General features: G+C 40.2%; 1 protein-coding gene across 1 annotated transcript in view; it reads right to left on the bottom strand.

Moving 5' to 3' along the window:
• The window catches only part of LOC136863183 (D-beta-hydroxybutyrate dehydrogenase, mitochondrial), a 68638-nt gene extending 46544 nt beyond the window's left edge, over window positions 1-22094 (bottom strand). Inside the window, exon 1 of the mRNA XM_067139536.2 lies at window positions 21991-22094. The gene's annotated coding sequence lies outside the window, so the exon portion shown is untranslated. The remainder of the gene's footprint in view (window positions 1-21990) is intronic.
• Between the last annotated feature and the right edge of the window lie 1115 nt (window positions 22095-23209).

Genomic DNA, 23209 nt, shown 5'->3' on the forward strand with positions numbered 1-23209 from the left:
GGTGTGAGGATGTTTTGCAGGTGATAAAGTCGGTGATTTAGTGCGAATTAATGGAACATTAAAGAAGGAAGGATATCACAGGATACTGATCAACAATGCAGTTCCATCTGGCAAGAGGCTTATTGTTTGTGGGTTTGTTCTGCAGTAGGACAATGACCCCAAACATTCTTCTAAATTGTGTAGAGGGTATGTCAATCGGAAAGAGAAATGTGGGGAACTGAAAAATATGATTTGGCCAAGTCAGTCACCAGACTTAAATCCCATTGAACCGTTATGGGATGAACTTGACAGGGAGGTCCGAAAACTGAGGTCAACTAATGTTGAAGAGCTATGGAATAATTTACAGAGTTGTTGGACTGCAATATCTACACAAACACTATAAAATCTTATTTCCAGAATGTCAAGAGTTTTTGCAGCTGTTCGGAGGGCAAAGGGTGAATACTTTGAAGAGGCTAAAAATAACCATATTGTATTCTACTTAATGATAGAGAGAGAACATATATATTTTGTTGGTCTATTTAGTTTTTACGATGTGTTTGTACATTGAAGAAAAGTACCTAGTTTTGTGCATAGGTGATCGAAAACTTTTGACCGGTAGTGTATAATTAAGTACATTTCATCTTTCTATGTGTATGAACCAGCACGTGGTTCCTAGCACCACGTGTTCTCAGGGACCTGTCCGTATGAGGTCGGAACATGGACATACCGGGCCGGATTTCTGAAAGTGTCGTAATGCTATAATATTACGTGGTCCTCCGGTATTTGTGAGTGTATGTTTCGAGTGCTGACAACCTGTGGAGGGAATATTGGAGCACGTGTATCATCATCCCTGCGGCATGCTGAACTAGACGAGGCGGACAAATGATAAGTGCACATCAGAGCAGTATACCAGAGGTCAGTCATTCCTTTAATTTTTCCTGTCTTTCCTAACTCGCATCATGGAGTCTAATGAGAAAAACCTGTTAGTGAAACAACGAGCGGTCATTAAAAGGTCACTGACACGTATCAGTAAATATCTAGACAAGTTTGTGGCGGGCTCCGATATTAATGCATTACGTAGCAGGCTGAAACAATTGCCTTCACTCTGGGAAGAATATAAGCATGTTCAGGGTAAACTCCAGATTAATGACGACGAGAACTACGAAAATCATGAACGGGATAGGGAACAGTTCGAAGAAAACTATTACGATTTAGAGGCGAGAATGACTACACTGATAGAAAAGAGCACAACCTCCGAGCAGAATAGCGATCAGTTATCTCAGCATTCTTGCGGCAATTCCCAACAGAATTCCATGGAGATACGTTTGCCCGTCATTAATCTCCCTACATTTCATGGGCAGTATGAGACTTGGACTCATTTTCAAGACACTTTTCAGGCTTTAATTGTTGATAATTTAAAACTATCAAACGTTCAGCGTTTTCATTATCTACTTTCAGCACTCAAGGGCGAGCCTCATCAATTAATTCAGAACATTCCTGTGTCTAACCCTAACTTTTTAGTAGCTTCGCAAATCGTATGCACGAGGTACAGCAACAGAAAACTGATAGCAACGCAACATATCAAGGCTCTATTGTCATTACCTACATGTCACAGAGATACAGCATCAGACCTTAAGAAGTTGAACAACCACTTAGTAAGCAATTTAAACGCTAATCAGAACCTCAACTTTTCAGTGTCTTTACACGAAGCCTTACTCGAGCAGCTGATGTGAAACAAGTTTGATCCCGCTACCCGTAAAGAGTTCGAAATGAAAGCTCCCAGCGATGATTTTCCGAGACTCGCTGACGTATCCACCTTTTTGGAAGAGAGAGTACAAGTGTTAGAATTGATGATGGCAACATGGGAACAAAGGGGGAGCGCGGCAAATACACCTAAGCACCAGTATGTGAGAAGCAATGAAAGCCCAATTCGAGTTAACTCATACGTATCTACAAGGGGGAAACGTGACTTTTGTGACTTAGATCATCCATTACATCGGTGCGAAGGATTTCTGCAAGCTATCACAAGACAACGGTATGATTTTGTGAAAAGAAAGGGTTTATGCTTTAACTGTTCTAGGCATCATAGTGTCAACGTGTGCAAATCTGATAGCTGTAAGACTTGCCAACGTAGACATCACACTTTGATTCACTTTGACAGTGCCACACATAATCAAACGACTACAAACAAGGTTACCTAAGCTAGTAGAGGTACCAGTATTAGAGACGACGAACAAGGTCAGAGTAATGCTAGTTACTGCACACTTAAATTCAAGCCACAGTCTCAAGTAATGCTGTCCACTGCAATAGTAAGAGTTGCAGACAAACAATGGTCGAATTCACCAGTGCCGAGCTCTACTTGACAATGGATCGCGATCACATTTCATAACCGAGTCGCTTGCAAGTAAGCTGAGGCTGCAGCGACATACTGTAGAAACTGTATTCCAATTAGTGGTATAAATAACACTGTTGTCACCGCATCTCAAAGTGTTGACGTTCGTATCATTTCTAATGTGTCCAGATTTGAAACTGTTATAACATGTTCTATACTCCCTCACATAACAGGCGATATTCCAGCAAACCATATTGATTGTAAATCGTGGAACCTGCCTGAGGATATTCCACTGGCGGATCCTCACTTCAAAGAGCCAGGACCAGTGGATATGCTCATCGGTGCTGAGATTTTTATGCAGCTGTTGCAAGAAGGGTGGCGGAAAAACTGTGATGAGTTACCCATCTTGAAGAATACTGTGTTAGGATGGATACTATCAGGCCCAACGAAGTTCCGGGCTCGGACTAGTGAGAAAGCAGAAACTCCACCTACTTCATCATTTTTCCTGAGACAGGACGATGACCTCAACATGAAGATGGAAAAATTCTGGTCAATAGAAGAAGTGACAACTAGAAAAATGCCCCTAACCAAGGAGGAGCAGTACTGCGAGGAGCATTTCAAAACTCACACCAAACGGGACAAAAGTGGACGTTTCATTGTGAGGTTGCCTACGAAGGTAGAAAGTCTGCAACTTGGAAACTCTTACAAAATAGCGGAGAAACGATTCAGACTACCGGAACAGAAGCTTGAGAAGAGACCTGATCTGCGAGCCGATTGTGTGAACTTCATGGAGGAGTATGAGACCCTGGGTCATATAAAGCTGGCCCCAGATATGTGCAAGGATTAAGAAGCATTCTGCTATCTTCCACACCATGCAGTTTTGAAGGCAGAGAGTACCACTACTAAGACACGGGTTGTATTCGACGCGTCCTGCAAAACTGACAATGGCATTTCCCTCAATGACACTCTCGCGGTGGGACCTACTGTTCAACAAGATCTACTATCAATTGTGACAAGGTTTCGCACACAACAGATTACGATGACGGCAGACATTACAAAAATGTACCGTCGGATCAGAGTAGACGACACGGATGTTAACTTACGGCGCATAATCTGTCAAAAACATCCATCCGAGCCTCTACGCACCTACTAACTGAAGACTGTAACGTACGGTACATCCTCAGCGTCCTTCCTAGCCACAAGGTGTCTAACTCAACTGGCTGAAGAAGAAGCCCACGTGTTTCCTACAGCATCTCGCGTGTTGAAGCGGGACTTCTACATGGACGATGTATTGTGTGGTAGCGATACAGTGGAAAATGTTATACAGCTGCGTGGAGAACTACAAGAGTTGCTGCAAAGCGGAGGCTTCCCGCAAGTGGACTTCGAATCACCCCGCTGTACTTGAGACGATACCAGTGAGATGAGAGAATCACAGTTACCGCTACGATTTGATAAGGAAGACAATATTAAAACGCTAGGATTGCTGTGACATCCCTTTCTCGACAAGTTCCAGTTTGAGGTTCACATCAAGGAGAACAATGGAGGCCATACGAAGCGGAAAGTGCTTTCAATTATAGCCTCTATATTTGATCCACTAGGGCTCGTAGGACCAGTAATCGTAATGTGTAAAATTTTCATGCAGCAGTTATGGCAAGAAAAACTAGGATGGGATGAACCACTACCATCTCCTTTACTTGAGGGCTGGATTAAAATCTTTACTGATCTTCCAGCACTGAACAACATTCATGTCGACATGTTGATTCTTTGCACGGGAAGAGTCGTCCAAATATATGTTCATGGCTTCTCAGACGCTTCTGAACGGGCCTACTCAGCGTGTGTGTATATCTGCAGTATCAATCAACACGGTGAAGTTTTGGTACATTTTGTATGTTCGAAATCCAGAGTTGCTCCTCTGAAACAACAGTCTCTAGAACTGTGTGGGGCTCTATTGTTGACATGTCTGGTGGACAAGACTACCAACACCCTGAATCTGAAAATCGACAACACTTTTTTGTGGACTGACTCTACAATAGTACTCTCGTGGCTTGCAACTGGACCGACAAGATGGAAAACGTTCGTCGGAAATCGTGTCTCTGAGATACAGCAGTTGACTGGAAGAGCCGAGTGGGGTCATGTTGTGTCAGAAGACAACCCGTCCGATGTTCTTTCAAGGGGAGAAGGACCACTCAGCCTACAACATAATGAACAATGGTGGCATGGACCAGCATGGTTAGTGCAAGACGCAAGTACCTGGCCCACTAAGGATTCAAATGATTCTGCAGATGACCTTCCAGAAAGAAGGGATACGGTACAATGTTTAATTAGTTCCACTCCATCTGACGAAGTCACGACACGGTTCTCATCTCTCCGTCGTCTACAGAGGGTGATGGCTTATTGCAACAGATTTGTTTTCAATTCCAGAAGACACAACGTAAGAAGAACGGGACCATTATCTGCAGAAGAACTAGCAATGGGACTTCAGATATGTATCAAACTTGCTCAACGTGTGACATTCGCAAAGGAAATAGGCGAGTTGAAGTCGAACTCATCAGTTTCACCGCAAAGTTCAATAAGAAATCTGAATCCATTCCTAGATGGGAACGATGTATTTTACGAGTAGGTGGACGCTTACAAAACTCTTTGAAACCATTTGCAGAAAGGCATCAAATCATATTACCTCAGCGTCATAATGTAACCAAATTGATTGTGGCTGACGAGCAAATTCGGCTGCTACATGCTGGTGCAAATCATGTAGCAGCTTCTCTTAGGTCCAGATGTTGGGTAGTGAGCATAAAGAAAGTGATACGGACTGTCATTCACCAATGTGTGAAGTGTTTCAGACTACGAGCCTCAACAGCAACGCAGCTCATGGGGCAGCTACCCTCTCCTCGAGTACCTGTGTTTCGTTTTTCCCTGCTAAGGAGAATGTAGTTTGCTTTATTGTTATTTTTTAATAATTATAAAACAGAAGTGATCGGTATGTTTTCTATATTTCGGTTTCGAGTGCTAAAGAGAATGTGTTCTTTTTTGTTGCTACTTGTTTAACGTCGCATTGACACATTAAAGGTTTTCTGCGATGGAAGAGTGGGAAAGAGCTAGGACTGGGAAAGTAGCGGCCGTGGCTTTTTAAGGTGGAGCTCCAGCATTTGCCTTGTGTGAAAATGGAAAACCACGGAAAATAATCTTCAGCGCTACCGACGGTGGAATTCGAACCTACTATCTCCCGAACGCAAGCTCACAGCTGTGCAACCCTAAACGCACGGCCAGCTTGCTCGCTAATTGATTGTTCTTATTATTATTATTATTTTAATACTACACGCGCTTAAATGTGTCAGATACAAGAACTTTGTCCTCCATCTCCTTATCCTATGGCTACATTTATTAAGTAAAAACATTTCGAAGAGTGTAAAGTTTTGCATTCAGACATGGCTATGTGGTCGCCAACAAAAACCGTGCCTGCTGCACTGTTATACTTCGTCCCTACTCTCTAGACCTACTGTTGTTGCATCATCTGCCCAGAGCTTCCACACTTTCACTGTGTGTATTCTGGTGGTATTTAAGGGTGCCGTAACTAATGAACGTGAAGAGACCATGATGCCGCCACATAACGACACATTCGCCTACCTACATAAAGGTCCTCTTCAACGCCATTGAATGGCCTATACCTTTTCCCCCGTTGTTATGATGTGTAATTACGCCGGAAATCCCGGTGTAGACTGAACCTAGAATCTTCTGTATATAAAGCACACCTTCACTGCCCTTGGATTCAGACTTAATGTTCTTTGTACTTCTAAATTGTTGTGAATAGTAGTTTTGGAGAAATCCGTCCATACAGTCACAAATGAATCAAGCGTTAGTAAATAATAAATATGAAAATGCTCATTTGCATGATCTACTGACAGGCCCCGAGCATGGTCGCCGGTTATACAGTACAACAGGACCGTGTCAACAGGTACTCAAATGCAATATTCACGCCCAATTTGCGTAACTCCCAAGATCCTAGGAGTAACGGTGTTTCACAATGGGATTTACCACATTTCGAAACATTTTACTTTACTTGGTATTCCCTTACCTGTCTATACTTATAGTCACTTCATGTGGGGTTGGCGGAGGCTTTAGTTACAATCTTAAAACTAGGTTGACCGAGCTCGATAGCTGCAGTCGCTTAAGTGCGGCCAGTATCCAGTAATCGGGAGATAGTGGGTTCGAGCCCCACTGTCGGCAGCCCTGACGATGGTTTTCCGTGGTTTCCCATTTTCACACCAGGCAAATGCCGGGGCTGTTCCTTAATTGACGCCACGGCCGCTTCCTTCCAATTCCCAGGCCTTCCCTATCCCATCGTCGCCATAAGACATATCTGTGTCGGTGCGACATAAAGCAAATAGAAAAAAAACTAGGTTGGGAGTTAAATGGCGGACGCTCTTTCTATCACCACGTTCTGGTCTCACTGGAAGTCCCAACCGAAGTAGTCGGCAATCGAACCCGATACACTTACAATAAGAGCCAATAATCTGATCATAGCATCAGAGTGTACACGAGTCTGAGAGCCGTTGTTATAAATTATGTCAATGACTGTCGTGTATAGAAAGGATTTTCACGAAATCCGCCTCTAGTGGGAGTATTGTAGCTTCATCTGTCTGACGTTTGAAGTGGAGTTCTATAGCTACTAATGCAATTGCTTCTACGTTCCACTAATTATGCTTACGGTTTTAGGAGGCGCTGAGGTGTCAAACTTGTGTCCCATAGGAGTCGTTTTAAGTGCCGGTAATGATACCGACACGATGATAGATTATTTGAGCTCCTTCAAATACCACGGGAATAAGACGGGATCGAATGCTCCAATTTGGGCTTGAAAGCCAGAGTTCTATCCTCTCAATCACTCAACTCTGCAACTAGAAGTTTTAACACAAGCACTCATTTGTAATGATGAGTCAGCCCTCACTGATACAGTTGATTGGTTAGTTTTATTTGCAGCTATTATTTATTTTTCTAGCATTTAAACGTCACACTAAAGCCGGGAAAGTAAAAGGCTCAAACTCTGAATGTAAGGGATCAAGGGGCGACCTTAACTCTTAGTATGCTTCAATCACTATTTAATCCGTTCAGTAAAGAGTTGAAGGGTCAATTGTCCAGTAAGATTGATAGTCAGAGTAAAAGAGTTGAATGGTGAATTTAACAGTAAAGGTGATGTATTGTCCAGTAAAATCGATAATAATAACGTTGAACAGTCCAGTAAAATCGATAATAATAATGTTGAACTGTCCAGTAAAATCGATAATAATAATGTTGAACTGTCCAGTAAAATCGATAATCAGAGTGTTGAATTAAATTCAGTGAGTGTTGAACTGTCCATTAAGACTGATAGTCAGAGTAAAGAGTTGAAGAGTGAATTGAGTATTTTTAGTAATGAAATATACAGTATTAATAGTGAATTAAATTCAGTTAGTACGGAACTGTCCAGTAAGATTGAGAATCATAGTAAGGAGTTAAATTAAGGGAGTGTTGAATTGTCTAGTAAAATTGATAGTTTAAGCAGTGCTGTGAAGGGTAGAATAGATGAATTGAACCAGAAGTTTGACCATCAAAGCAGGGAAATTCAGGAATTCAACAATAAGGTAGAAGCTCAATGCTTGGAATTGACTGAGAAAAATTGAATGCCGATTTAATGTAGTTAGGAAGGAATTCGTTGAAAACAGCAAGGAATGTGATAAGAGAATAAAAATAGTGGAAGATAAAGTCGAAGAAATAGATAGAATTAAAACCAGTCAGAATGTTTTAGCGAAGCGAATCGATGAGAAGACTGAGAAACTGGAGAAAGACCTCAAGTCAGTAGAAGGAAATGCCAGAATGGTAGTGGAAGAAGGAATTAAAACATGTCATGTGAAATTAAGGCAGGAGATCAGTAAAATCCAAGTAGGTAGCAATATATGTAATAAGTACTTATCTTGTACGAAGGACTCTGAATTACCCAAGTTTAATGGTCGGCAGTTTAATCCGATGGATTCTTGAAAACGGTGGAGAAACGGTTTTCTAAGAATCTTGACGATGGTTTACTTGAGTGGAGTATGGTTGATGAGATGTTGGATGTTGCACTTGTTGGAGAAGCAAGATCGTGGTTTCAAGTTTATAGACAGGGTATTTTGAGTTTGGAGGAATTTAGGGAGAAATTTAGTTCTAAATTTTGGAGTGAAGTTATTCAGAGAAGGGAAAGAGATCGCGTGCTATTTGGCAAATATAGACCTCAGGAAGGTGTGTCTATGACGGAGTATTTCTTGGCACATGTTATGATCAGCCAGAATATTGAAAGGTGGTGAAGATGGAGTAATCATTGGGGCATTAAGTAGTAATTATAACAACTTCGAAGTGAATTATGGTGAGAATTTCAGTAATAGAGTGAGCATGTGTGAGAATGGAAATGTACGTGAGATGAAGGAAAGTCTATCGAAGCGAGCGTGTAATGTTTTATTTAAGGCTGCGAGATGTGTGAATGATCGGAGAGAGATACAGTCCGCCAGATGTTGAGGCATTTTCCTGAGATGGTCGGATTAGCTGCATGTATGCAGAATATCGTTACGATTAAGGAATTAGAGCAGCTTTTAGAGAGCTTTGATGCTTTGAAAGGGCAGGGGAGGACTAGGCAAAGTGAAGGTAGGAATTATGGGGATAATGGGAGACAAGGTAATCAGCTAGTGGGAGATAGGAGTAATCAGAATTTCAGTCATTCTAGGCAAGGGAATCATGGTGGAAATTCTGGAAGGGGAAACAGACACTCTAATCAGGGAGTTAATCACCAGGAATATTTTCGCAGAAGACCTAATCAAGGAGAATCAGAAGGTAGGGGGCGTACAGATCAAATACCTCCAGATCAAGCGCAGAGACATGACAACAGTGAACAAGCCACGCCAAGTAATTTAAACCGGAATCGGACTTCTTAGTTGGGTCAGATTGGCAGTCCGATACCGAAATTCCTATTCACGCGATGAAACAGAAGTTACGATGTAGACGTGAAAGAAGAATTATTGTATGGCCATGTGTTTTGTGATCAGGGAGATTTTCAGTATAGGGGGCCTGATGAAAGTAAGAAAGATGTGTAGGATGACTTACTTTGTGCTAGTTGTAATGGTAATAGCAGTGTTGCAATCGATAATCTTACAGAAGTTTCTGAAATTGAAAGTGAAGTGTTTTGTGAAGTTGATGAAGGTTGTTTAGTAATTGAAGAGTGTTTACGGAGTATACATCAGAGTGAGGATGTTCTTATTTATTTAAGCGTACGTGAGGAGTTTTAAGGTTATGTGTGAAAATGGTGACTTTGAGATTAATTAAACTTCTGATAAGAGAGTCGATAGTAGCAGTGTTATTGGCATGAACGTGGTGCGAGTGGGAGCTGATATGAAAGGTGGTCAAGATGGAGTAATCATTGGGGCATTAAGTAGTAATTATAACAACTTCGAAGTGAATTATGGTGAGAATTTCAGTAATAGAGTGAGCATGTGTGAGAATGGAAATGTACGTGAGATGAAGGAAAGTCTATCCAAGCGAGCGTGTAATGTTTTATTTAAGGCTGCGAGATGTGTGAATGATTTGAATGACGTGCTGAATGATATCGATGTGGAATGTGTGAAAAAGTATGTGATCTGTTTACTTACATTAATTATGTGTTTGTGGAGGAGAAAACATAGTGAGATTCCTGCGCATTGCAGAAATAGGGATTTCTGTCTTATGCATGTTTTGAATGAAAGCTTGTATGATTCTTGTGTGACTGGATGGGATGAATGTTTGTGTGTTAGATAGATTGGATTCTAGACATAGTTAGATTTCATTACGGTACGCATTCCTCGCTTATCGATGCTGATGTTAAGTATATATATAGTTTTTTCAGTTATATCAGGGTCCATATACTGTGGATAGTAGAATAGCCAAGTGTGCTTATAGGCTCCTAACCGCTGACGACAAGGTCCTTGGGACATTTAATATCTATAGACTTCGCAGATATAAGAGATAGGATCTGCACCTTGGGTGTATATATTATCAATTTTGAGCTCATTGTACAATAGTAAGAAGGGATTGTATTCAATGATATATGAAACAATTGGAGTTGTGTGTATATAGACATAGTATTATTGTTTGGACAAATTGTATTTCGCGTGTGCGAATACAATGCAGTAGACGCAAATCATTATTACAGTAATTTAAGTGTTCAGTTATATCATTTTGTGAAGTTCTGTTTTATGGTGAATCGTAATATATGATATCATCGATTCACCAAGGGGGCGTTATGTGATAGTACATATATCACACCCTCGCACTATATGTTGAAGTGAGATATATTATTGTCAGTATTCGATTATTATTATTATTATTATTATTATTATTATTATTATTATTATCAGTATTTAATTTATATATTTTGTCATTTATATTTGTAAGCTGGGAGATCTCCATATATGTAGGATGAGTGATTTGTTTTGAACAATGAGTGGGAAAAAATTGCTATATTGGACTCTGGTAATTTGTATGACTTATGCGGGCATCCCAGTGTCTTATGAGATGTACTTGTTGTTGTCGGTAAGTTCGATGAATCATGTGAATAGCCCAGAATCACATGAGCTTGTTGATATTGTAGTAGGAAAGTTCTATGACTCATGTGAAACACCCCAGAGAGTTTGTTTATGTCTTGGGACCAAGAAGTAGTTCAGGACATGGTCTTGACAAGAGGATCTACCATGATTGGCTGACCAGGATCAATCTCGGCGTATCATGTAAGACCTGAGGTCTTTATATACTGCGACATCACAGCGGAAAACGACAACCAGAAAACCACAACTGACACACGGTACGGGAATGAAGTAGTGTTGATACACGGTACTGGAGTGAGACTGCTGTACTACAATGGACTGGACTTCAAACGTTCGTGGAACGTAGTCTTGTTATGTTTGTGGAAAGTGACTGATCGACAAATTGTGGAGTGCTTACACATTAAGTATTGTAGCACTTGTGGTGCCCTGGCATTATATGTTGGTGAACGCTATCTCAGACTTTCCATAATTTATGTTCAAGATCGACAATAGTGTGTTGCTCAAATGTATATATCTTTACAACAAGTGTTAAAGTCTGTGAACACAGAATTACGAGGTACAGTATCTGTGTGATGTTATAACTGCCGATTATGAGAATCGGCAAGTCGTGTTGATACAGAGACAGTGAAGGGTATTTATCTACATATATGTGCATTGTTCAACGGACTATCTGCAAATGGTGGCATAATTCTCACTTTCGTTTTCCCACTGTTTTCATTGTTGTCGTTGTAAATATGGAGTCTTCCAGCAATCTTTTGTTTGTGTATTGTAAGTGTATTTTGGTGTGTTGATGAGGTGCTCATGCACGGATTTTATTAAGAATATAGATAGATATTTTAGAATCAGTGAAGTTATTGATGAACCTAGGTGCAGTTCCTACCTATTTAGTCGTTTTCAGAAGGTTAGGTAAGGCCTAAAGCAGATGTACCAGTACGCAGCATTATGTACACGCCCTGGTATATAAAGAATTATCATGCTCTATCTAAATTCGAGGGATCCATTCTGGTGGACTCTGGCGCCCATACTACGGACATTTCGGTTAATTATGTTTATTAATTTAATTTACTTCAAGTATGTTTATTAAGTTTTTATATACTTTTATTTATGATATATTTTATGATATTCAAGAAATCATTTATAAGTAGTCATCAAAATGTTACAACATATCTGGTGATAAAGTAAATAATATAATCTGACTTCAAAATTGCAAAATTATTCTGATTAGCAACACATAATTATGGTATATAATCAACCTCTTAAATACTGTATCATTCTGTTTTTCACTTCTATTTCATACATTTTACTCATCATTACTATCATCGTCACCATCATCCCCGCTCTCAGGACCAATACAAGGATCTCTTGCAGTAGTGGCTAACGATAGGCCATGATGGTTCGTGAGTACCACTACGAGTATCCCAATTATACCACTGGAACTGGCTCGTTTCTTCTGAATTATTACGTTAAGTTTACATCTCCCTATTCCATAAAATTAACCATAGAACTTCTTACGCACTTCACTCCTATCAACTGATAGAAAAACGTACCATTTCACTGTTATCAGTATGGATCGAAAGTTCATGCATTTGCGTATATTTTTCCCGCCATTGTATGAATATGCTGGTAGATTATATATGCAATTCACTGATATCTGAACAGAATATGAAAACTTTTATTGTGCATAAAATGCATATTTTGTCTCTTTTAATAGATGCAACATGTTTTTGATTTTGTGCCCTAAAATGGCACATTAACAGAATATTATCATTCTTATTATGCTTATAAATGCATTCCCTGGCATTTTGTACTAATGTCTAATATGTTCCACGAGTGCAAGGAATGTGACTGATGACAATGATGACTCATAGATAAGACGGTTCATTGTGATACGAAATGGGCATTTAGCTGCGCAGTATGAGGGAGTGGGATATATGCTTCAGCAGGAACAGCAGGATAGCGAAGCTGGATGCCATGTGTTGATGCAAGTGTAATGGACTAGTATAATTTGGAAACAATATTCTATAACTCATGGGTGAATGATGGAAATATCGATTATTTTTATGACTATTATTATGAATATCATTATGACTTGTGAGGTGTGGCTATGAAGTTGTTTACATCTATTAGTATTAGTTTTATTATTAGTTATGTAGTTATGTCCGGACTATATCTGGTATAAATCGTGGTCTTATTACTTTTGTGATGTATGTGAGGTCATGTTACTACACGTTTGCTTGTATGTACATTAGTAAGAGTTTATTTGATGTAAGAACACGTAATTAATAGTACGTAGTTTACTATTACCTGTATGTATGATGTATAAAGCCAATACAATGTTGTGCAACACACTGTAATAGTCAAGAACAACGCACTTTGTCACTAGAGTTTAATCGAACATTCGATCCCTTTGTAAATAGGCTATTGGAGACTCTCGAAGTTACGAGAAAACATGTTGTGTCATATTCTTCTAGAAGCCTGGCCAGGCTATGTATATAAAGAGGCAGTCTCGAGGGTTGAGTGGAGTTCTATAACAAGAGTTGTGAGTGCAAGTCGTTAATCGAGTACATGAATTCATGTTGTGATTGATAGTACGTTCACATGCTTCTTCTTCCTATTCTTCGTAACAGTGTTTTTTTTTTTTCAAGAGCATAGTAGTCAAGTGTTCAAGATGGGAGTTTATTAGTGCGTCCGTGTAGAATATGTGTATATAATTTGTAAATAAATTAGTGTACACAATTTACAGTATTTCGTGTGTGCGTCTTTGTGGTAACAACAGTGTTTATGATGTAATCCCGGTATTTTCCCACACACGCTTCGGAATCAGCGTTGCCAATTTTGCTATTTTAAACTAAACCAAGCGATTTTGGGTTCTTGTTTAGCTACAAGATTTGAAAATTCATTGTTGCTTGTATAGGGAATTATCTACTTTTTAAAGACCTTTAGCTACAAAAATTGGTTTATCGTTGTTGTTATAGGAATTTAGCTATTTTTCCATGGCTGAGCAGCGGCTTCATCTTTATGGAAGTTGACAACAATGTTGGAGCCCTTAGTAAAGATCAGACAACTATAATATATCTTCTTAATATAGGACAGGTAGAGGTCACTAACAACAGAACAGTAACTCAGTTTGCCATTGATTCACGTGGCTTCACGTAGCAAATCAGTCTTTTACAATAGCAGTGGTGCAGCTTCGGTATCGGCTTATTGGATATTTTGTTTAGCCCAGTCGTCTTAACAGTGCTGAGTGTGTTACATGTAGGTTGTGGAATGTATATAAGTGTTAAGTGTGTGTATACGGTGTTGTTTAATAAACACACAGTGTAAATCATGCCAAAAACAAAATTAATTAGTGTAGGTAGGCTTAAAGGCTATCAAGACGAGCTTTCTTTTGAATTTATTTATACAAATTCTAAAATACTATGTTGTAAGACATGCAAGAACAAAGTAGGTAGTGAAAAACGGTGTCAAGTATTGCAGCATATAACAGCTTTTGGAGTGTTTTGGGAGTAGGTTAACACAGTTTCCCTCAGACCTCTGTCAGATCTTTGTAGCAGCAGACATTCCTCTGTTTACTCTCAATAATCCAACACTCAGAAATTTCCTTCACAAGCATACCAATGAAAACATTCCAGATGAAAGCGCTTTACGCAAAACATGTGTCAGCCGGTGTTACGAGAAAGTAATGCCCAATATTCAAATGTCTTGAAGTAATTAATACGTGTGGGTTAGTATTGACGAAACGACGGACTCTGAAGGTCGTTTCGTAACGAATATACTGTAGTAGTTGGAGCCCTTAGTAAAGAACAGACGACTACACCATATCTTTTTAATATAGGCAGAAGTAAGGAGGACATAAAATGCAGACTAGCACGAGCAAGGAAGAGCTTTCTTAAGAAAAGAAATTTGCTCACTTCAAACATTGACATATGAATTAGAAATATGTTCCCGAAGACTTACATCTGGAGCGTGGCATTGTATGGAAGTGAAACATGGACGATAACTAGCTGTGGTGTTACATAAGAATGCTGAAGGTGAGATGGATAGATCGAATCACGAATGAAGAGATACTGAATTGAATCGCTGAGAGGAGATCGATTTGGCTAAATTTGACGAGAAGAAGAGATAGAATGATAGGACACATCCTAAGACACCCAGGACTTGTTCAGTTGGTTTTTGAAGGAAGTGTAGGCGGTAAGAACGGCTGGAGTAGACCAAGGTATGAATATGACAAGCAAATCAGAGCAGATGCAGCATGCAATAGTTACGTAGAAATGAAAAGTTTAGCACTGGGTAGGGTGGTATGGACGGCTGCATCAAACCAGTCTATGGACTGATGACTCAAACAAGAACAACAACATAGGACAGCTAGAGGTCATTAACAGCACAACAGTAACTCAGTTTGTCATTGATTCAATGAAACAGTTGTGGTCTGGTGGTATTAGGTACACAATGTACTCCTCATGGTAACGGACGCAGCTACAGTAGTTATATGATTACATCGGGGACAACAAAAAAAGTATTTTTAACTAATTTAACTCACTTAACATGTCGCGCACATGGACTCCTTCGCATAGTAGAGACTATTCGTTCATGCTATCCATTAGTGGACAAGATAGTGTCGTCTGTTAAGAAATTATTTGTCTAAGCTCCATGAAGTGTTCAGATATTCAGAACAATAGCACCCGATACCACCACAACCTATTTACGCGCTCAGGATCATGGCTTGAGGCTGCGCTCTATTCTCCTGAACATTTACAGAAAATTAGCGAAGTTGTAAAAGAATTAGATCCAAAAGAAGCAGCATCTATTGAGCTAGCTCGGCAAACATTGTCATGCAAAGAATTAGAAAGTAACCTTGTGTATGTAGCAGCTCATTTTCATTGTATTCCTAAAGCTATTACGTCAATGGAAGCAGTTGAGATTCCTTTACACCAGTGAAACTGAAAAATGAAAATTCACAGCCTGGTTCGTTATTTGACCGGATCAGGAATGGAATGAAGCCGCCATCTAGCGGCGAGGATAGGCATTGTGCCGGCTGTTGAAGCCTGTCGCACTCTTCTGGGGCAATGATTAATGACTGACAGATGAAGTGAAGTACTGGAATATTGGAGAGTGCTGCTGGAATGAAAGATGACAGAAAAACCGGAGTACCCGGAGAAAAACCTGTCCCGCCTCCACTTTGTCCAGCACAAATCTCACATGGAGTTGACGTAATTCGAGCCATAAGCCGGAGCACTGTCGCCTGAGCCACGGAGGCTTCCCTTTACACCAGTCATTTGCAGAATTCGACAAAACCGTGTCCACTTTAAGAACAGTTCCCGGGGATGTAGAAGAAAGAGTGAAACAAACGTTCTCCTGAGTATAACGTACTGTTTGAAACTGTAGACGTTCTATAACACCAACAGGATAATCATGATCTGTCACTTCATGAGATGTAGAACGGAGTTTTTCGTGTTCCATAGCTTTCCTGAGGGACAACAGACGAAGTTTGGCCATGGAAAGAATCCATCACTCCTTTGTTGTTAACACCAATAGTGAAAAATTCACCGATGATGAGGCTGGTACTTCAAAATCCATGGAATAACGACGTAAGTTACATGCAATAATTTTATTTGAAGGAAATAATCTCAAATTGATTATGCATATTTCGGTATTTTTAGGGCATAAATGTACACATATTTATACAGTTTTAGCGCATGAACTTCCAATCTATAGTTATAAGTCTATCGCAATATCAATTTTTGTCTTTTCCTCGACCTTCCAAGACCGTCTATTAGGAACTGAATTTTGGTTCACCTAAAGCATAGAAGTTCATGAAAATATTTTGCTGATCGTCTTCCTTAATGTTCACATTGCACTTTATATGAAAACTTGTTCCTACAATGAGTTTCAAGTTCTTAGCGGGAACCACTTTCCCTGTCGTGTAGTGTATTGTAAAACCTGAATTTTTCTTTGTTTTCTACAGTTTAATCTTCGCGATTTTCTTAGTATAATGCTCAGCACGTTCTTCTGAAGTTACCCTTTCATTTTCGGTCTCATCGATACTTAGAGTCATGCACCGCGAGATTTTCTTCTGTAGCCACATTTCTTGAAACTGTTGTGTTCAGAGGTATTTCCTGTAGAATTATCTGTGGTTAAATTTCGAGGTGTAGGAAGTGGGGCAGCCGTTGGAAAACTATCTCTCGGAAGGTGATTCCATTTAAGTTTCTTCTCTGCTAGGCCTATATCATCGCTCGACTCTGAATCAGAGTGACTAGGGTTATAATCATCTCAAATGTAACCCAATCTCAAACTCTCAGATTCAGATCTACATTCGTCATTTTCACTATCTGGAACAAAGTTGTGAACCCCATAAATAATGTAATAACAAGCACCACATTTGAAGTTACCACTAATTGTGCCCAAGATAATTACGAAGATAGTTGTTTGTTTCTTAGTCAATTCTGATTCGGCAGCTTTAATTAAGTATGGAGACTTGTTCCGGTAAGACAATTCAATGGATCTAAAATAGTAGAAATCAATTAAATTTTTTCTTTACTTATCTTCATTTATTTCAAGTGCCCGATTACCTAAAGCCATTTCCGTTATTTTTTGCCCTCTGATTTTAATTTTACCCATTGTAGGAAGCTATAACTTCGTTATTACGGTATATTATACAACAAACACGCTAAAAACAGAAAAATAAAACTGATGCGCATTTATTGTACTGTAGTGTAACTACGAACAAACTGAACCTTCCACCTTCTCAACAACCCGCCAACCAACACGGAAGTACATACTAGCCGTTGTTGTCAGCTCTACAGAATGTCAATTGCACGTTGTTGTCGGAAAAAAAAACATGCCAGTTTTAGATATAAAAAGCATTTTCAAATAGCTTGCCATAATATGACATGTACTCAGGTTAAGAATATGTCAATTTTGGCGTGAAGCTGATGACCTTCGATGTTAGGCCCCTTAAAAAACAAGCATCATCTTCATCATCGTATAGGAAAAAGTATCATTAGATCTGTCATCAACTGACAGTGGCTTTATGTAACAACCTATGAAAGGGAGACGTATCAATCTTTGCCAGCTGAAAGAACGGTCAAGTCATATTAAGATAAATGCCATTTTGATCAAAAGTCGACATGTAAGCTTTTGCCATATGACTACAGAAATGACAGGTCAATCATATGTTTCAAACGTTTTCATGATAATAATAATAATAATAATAATAATAATAATAATAATAATAATAATAATAATAATAATAATAATAATAATAATAATAATAAGCTGGTGATATTGTTTTGTATAGCACCAGTAGGATAGAATTGGAAGAGAGGTTGGAAAGCTTGATAAAATCCTTGGAAGACAGAGGCCTAAACCTTAAAAGAAAGAAAACCGAATACCTGTGCTTCGGAGGTGAGGGGAATGAATTGTTAGAGATGGATGGTACATGCTTTAAAAACAGTGGATGGTGTCTAGTATTTAGGATCTTTTGTGTCTAAGGATGGCAACCTAAACACGGAGATTAACGACAAAGTGCAGTCTGCCTGGATGAACTGGAAAATAATGTCTGGCATCCTGTGTGACCTAAGACTTGCCATAAGGGTTAAAGGAAAAGCCTACAAGACAGCAGCGCGCCAGCCATGTTGTATGGTGCAGAGACTTTGGCAACAACAAAGGCACAATCTAATAAATTAGATGTTGCAGAGATGAAGTTGCTAAGCTGGATGAGTGGTGTTACTAGAATGGACCGCATCAAAAATGAGAAAATCAGAGGAACAGTTAAAGTGACAGAAGTATCTTATAAAGTACAGGACAGACGACTGCACATTATGCAAAGGGATGAAAGCTATGTAGGGAGGAGAGTGATGGATATGGGACTCAGTGGTGAGCGGTGAACACATTCGTTACCCCAGCTGCAAATATGTTAAGCAATCGTTGCCCCACTACACTCTCTAAAATCAGCATTTCACCCGGTGACGCTTCGTGATAGTACAGTCATGGTTTTCACAAAAATACGCTGGGACTAAATATTTGTTTTTAAGTTATAAAGCCTAACCTAAACTGAATCTACAAAATTTAACTGGTATTTTAACGTCGCCGACGTTCTATAGTTTCACTCGCTTACTGAGTATACGTACATCAACGACAAACGAGGGACAATATTCGTCACGACGTTATATTCATGAAGAATGACACAGAACTCACGGAAACTTCACCTAGAGGAACACTACAAAACTTCACTATATACCACTATACAAAATTATTTTACTTCGCGCTTAGCTCTGTGTTCATGCTGGGCAACCTAAATATATTTTCTGCGGCTATCGGAAAACATACTCTACAATTGCCATCAATGAATTGCTAAAAAAAACCTTTATACATGCCGAAATCCAAAAATAAAATATATTCTACATTGCAAATGATTTCATAAACTGGCTCTATTTTTATTAGCAAGACGAAGTGGCTATACTGTTAACATGTTGATATTTTTCTTGTAGTCTCCAGTGTGTGGCGCTGAACACTTCGAGTGTCAAGTATTAAAACTAACATCCCTTACCTAAGCTAGCTGGCCTGTTGCCGTAAATTGCTGTCGGGGGAGGACCCACAGCCCCGTCCCGCTCCCAGGATAAAGAAGCTTCAAGTGCATGCGTCAATCAAGCGTCTTAAATTTCGTTGGGGTAGCTCTCTTTCGCGCCGGCAAGGAAATCCAGCTCACTGGAAAAGCTGGACTGCGGTAGTGCGAGCGGATTGTCGAGACAGTTGTACTTGGCTTTGCTTAGATGTTCGCAGTTTTTTTAACTTTGTAAAAAGCGTTCTAAGAAATAATAATAAAACGCAAACCCAAAATTATTTACCCCAGCACCGTTGGGTAGGTAGGGTTCAGTGAACGCCACTGATAGGACTAGAAATAGGGGGAGACCAAGAAGGAGGTGGACAGACAATGTACGAGAAGATCTGAAGGAGAAGAAATGATAGGAAGATCATGTGTGGAAAAGACTTGCCAGAAACGGTATACGATGAATAATAATAATAATAATAATAATAATAATAATAATAATAATAATAATAATAATAATAATAATAATAATAGAAAAAGCAAACCCCATGGCCCTGATTGGCCTTGACCTACAGTAGAAAGCGACCGCTGCTCACCCGGAAGACCTGCAGATTACTAGTTTTATGTGGTCAATGCGACGAATTCTCTGGGCCGTTATTCTTGGCTTTCTAGACCGGAACCACTATCTCACTGTCAGACAGCTCCTCAGTTGCTCTCATGTAGGTTGAGTGTACCCTGAACCAGCCCACAGAGCGGGTAAAACCCCTGACGTGGCCCTGAATCGAATCCGGAGCCCCTGGATGAACTGGAAAGAAAGCTTAGTTTGTTTCAAAATATTGCGTAAACATGATGAAATACCTTACATTACCATAGAGTACTAGAAAGTGCTAGATAGGCCTTTTTTATCGTCAGTTTAACCGGCCATTTCGTTAACCCAACAAGGAGGCATGTTAAGTGGGCGTCCACTGTAATTCTACGCGTTGTATGTTGAAACATTCGACCTATGATGAACAAGATTTGAATCTACATCCATCTGTAGAGTTGTTGTAATTGAACTACCGTGTATTCCAAGCCAAAGTTCCAATGTTCTCTGCACTTCGACTCCGTTCAATAATTACGCAATATTTAAAGTGTAATATTAAGTCTCCCGCCTCTGTGGTGTAGTGGTGTGATTAGCTTTCACCCCCGGGGGCCCGGGTTCGATTTTCGGTTCTACCACAAAATTTGAAAAGTGGTACGAGGACTTGAACGGGGCCCACTCAGCCTCGAGAGGTCAACTAAGTAGTTCGATTCCCTCCTCAGCCATCCTCGCAGTGGATTTCCGTGGTTTTCCACTTCTCATCCAGGCAAATGCCGGGATGGTACCTAACTTAAGGCCACGGCCGCTTCCTTTCCTCTTCCTTGTTTGTCCCTTCCAACCGTCTCATCCCTCGACAAGGCCCCTGTTCAGCATAGCAGGTGAGGTCGTCTGGGCGAGGTACTGGTCCTCCTTTCCAGTTGTATCGTAGACCCAAAGTCTCACGCTCCAGGACACTGCCACTGAGGCGGTAGAGATGGAATCCCTCGCTGAGTCCGAGGGAAAAACCAACCCTGGAGGGTAAACAGATTAAGAACAGAAAAAAGAAAGAAATAAATAAATACAGAAAGAAAGAATATTGCATTCCTTTGATTCGGATTCCACAGAAAATTGAATGTAACGTGAGTATGATTACGATATCAGCACTCACCTCCTCGCTTGTTTACAATGTTTCGGATTTGATAACTTCAACTTGAAATTAATTGTATTTGGGTTTTAATTTGTCCGTCTCTGTGGCGTAGTGGTTATTGTGATTAACTGCCAGGTTCGATTACCGGCTCTGCCACGAAATTTGAAAAATGGTACGATAAGTGGAACGGAGTCAACTCGGCCTGTAAACGGATTAAGGAAGAAATAAATAAATAAATAAATAAAGAAAGAAAGAAAGAAAGAAAGAAAGAAAGAAAGAAAGAAAGAAAGAAAGAAACGAAACGAAACGAAACGAAAGAATATTACATGCATTTTATTCAGATTCCACGTAAAACTGAATGTAACGTGACTATAATGTGTGTGGAGGGGCCTTCGATTCCCTCCTCAGGCATCCTTGAAGTAGTTTTCTGTGGTTTCCCGCTTCTTCTCCAGGTACATGACGGGATAGTAGTTAACTTAAGGCCACGGCCGCTTCCTTCCCTCTTCCTTGCCTACCCTGCCTATCCCTTTCAATCTTCCCATATTTCAGAAGGCCCCTATTCAGCATAGCAGGTGAGGCCACCTGGGCGAGGTACTGGTTCTCCTCCCCTGTTGTATCCCAACCAAATATCTCACGCTCCAAGACATTGCCCTTGGGGCAGTAGACGTGGGCTGAGTCTGAAGGCAAACCAACCGTGGAGGGTAAATGAATGAAATAATAATAATAATAATAATAATAATAATAATAATAATAATAATAATAATAATAATAATAATGTGCCTAACGTCTGTTTAACTATTATTTGTTTTAATGAGTGGGAATGGGCACGAGAAATTGGCTGGCACTCACCTTCCTGCTCCAAGTCCTTTGAGTACAATCCCTTGATATCACACTGTGTACTACGGTATGTTGTTTGTTCTGCTACTTCACTGCCACTCCCCTCTCCAGGACTAGAGAAGGTGAGCTAGTCTCCCACATTAACCTTGAGCAAAGTCGTCAGTATCTCGGGCATAATACAGTGAAACTCCCAGCTGGAAGGAGGGCCAAGTGCGTACCCAATGTTTTTTATTTTATCCTGTTTCGAAATCAGTCCGTATGCGTTGTCATTTCTGAAACATACTGCAGCATTTACCAAAGCAGTGGATTGGTTTCAAGTTTCAAGCGGACCATTTATTAAATAAGGCAGATCTTTTCGTTTCTTTTCAATTTGCTTTACATCGCACCGACACAGATAGGTCAAATGGCGACGATGGGATAGGAAAGGGCTAGGAGTGCGGAAGAAAGTGGTCTGGCCTTAATTAAGGCACAGTCCCAACATTTTCTGGTATGAAAATGGGAAACCACGTAAAACCATCTTCTGAGCTGCCGACAGTGGGGTTCGAACTCACTATCTCCCGCATGCCAACTCACAGCTGCGCGCTTCTAATCGCATGGCCAACTCGCCCGGTAGGGCCGATATTTTTTATTATCAATACATACTTTTTCATTGTAGACTGTTATGCCTTTCAGATTTCAGTCTGCAAGCCTCTGTGAAGTAAGTGTTTCACAATCCTCTACTTGCAAACAGCTGTGTGGCCTCGTCGAGTTTCGACTTTGTCTCCCTTTGCTTCTCTTACCCTCCATGACCGAGTCTATTATTCTTCCTGGCAACCTACCTTAATCCATTCTTCTCACATAACCCCACCGCCGAAGCGGATTTCTTCGTCCATCGTGTTCGTTTCCAACATAACCTGTATCTTCTCATTCCAAATACCTTCCTACATTGTCCCCACCTGCTATTTGTTTTACGTCGCAGCGACACAGATATGTCTTATGGCGACGATGGGACAGGAAAGGCCTAGGAATGGGAAGGACGCGGCCGTGACCTTAGTTAAGGTACAGCCCCAGCATTTTCCTGGTGAGAAAATGGGAAACAACGGAAAACCATCTTCAGGGCTGCCGACAGTGGGGCTCGAACCCACTATCTCCCGAATACTGGATACTGGCCGCACTTAAGCGACTGTCCCCACCTGATTACACCAGCAATCATTCTCGCTACTTCCTCGTAGGTTACTTTCAACTTATCAAT

This window comes from Anabrus simplex, chromosome 2 (genome assembly GCF_040414725.1).
Source record: "Anabrus simplex isolate iqAnaSimp1 chromosome 2, ASM4041472v1, whole genome shotgun sequence".
Lineage (NCBI taxonomy): Eukaryota > Metazoa > Arthropoda > Insecta > Orthoptera > Tettigoniidae > Anabrus > Anabrus simplex.